We start from the raw sequence: 296 nt of genomic DNA, 5'->3' as shown, positions 1-296 counted from the left end.
CCGTGCCTTGGAAAGGGGACACTGTCCCCCCTGAGGATGATTTTTACCCAACCAAAGCCATGGCTGACCTGGCTGTGCTGCCCAGAGCCCAGGCAAGATGGGCTCCAGGCTGCAGCCCCTGGGTCACTGCTGGCTCTGGAGATGCAGAACTGATCCTGCTGGGTTCAAACACCAACTGGGAATTGCTCCAGAGCCGGGGGAAGGATGGAGAAATCGGGTGTTTTCAGTTTAGCAGCAGCTTCCCCTTTCCAGGACAGGGACTGAGAACACGGGACCATCACTCTTTGGTGCCTCCG

Source organism: Antrostomus carolinensis, unplaced genomic scaffold (genome assembly GCF_000700745.2).
Source record: "Antrostomus carolinensis isolate BGI_N321 unplaced genomic scaffold, ASM70074v2 scaffold31238, whole genome shotgun sequence".
NCBI classification, from domain to species: domain Eukaryota; kingdom Metazoa; phylum Chordata; class Aves; order Caprimulgiformes; family Caprimulgidae; genus Antrostomus; species Antrostomus carolinensis.
This window is presented reverse-complemented; position numbering follows the sequence as displayed.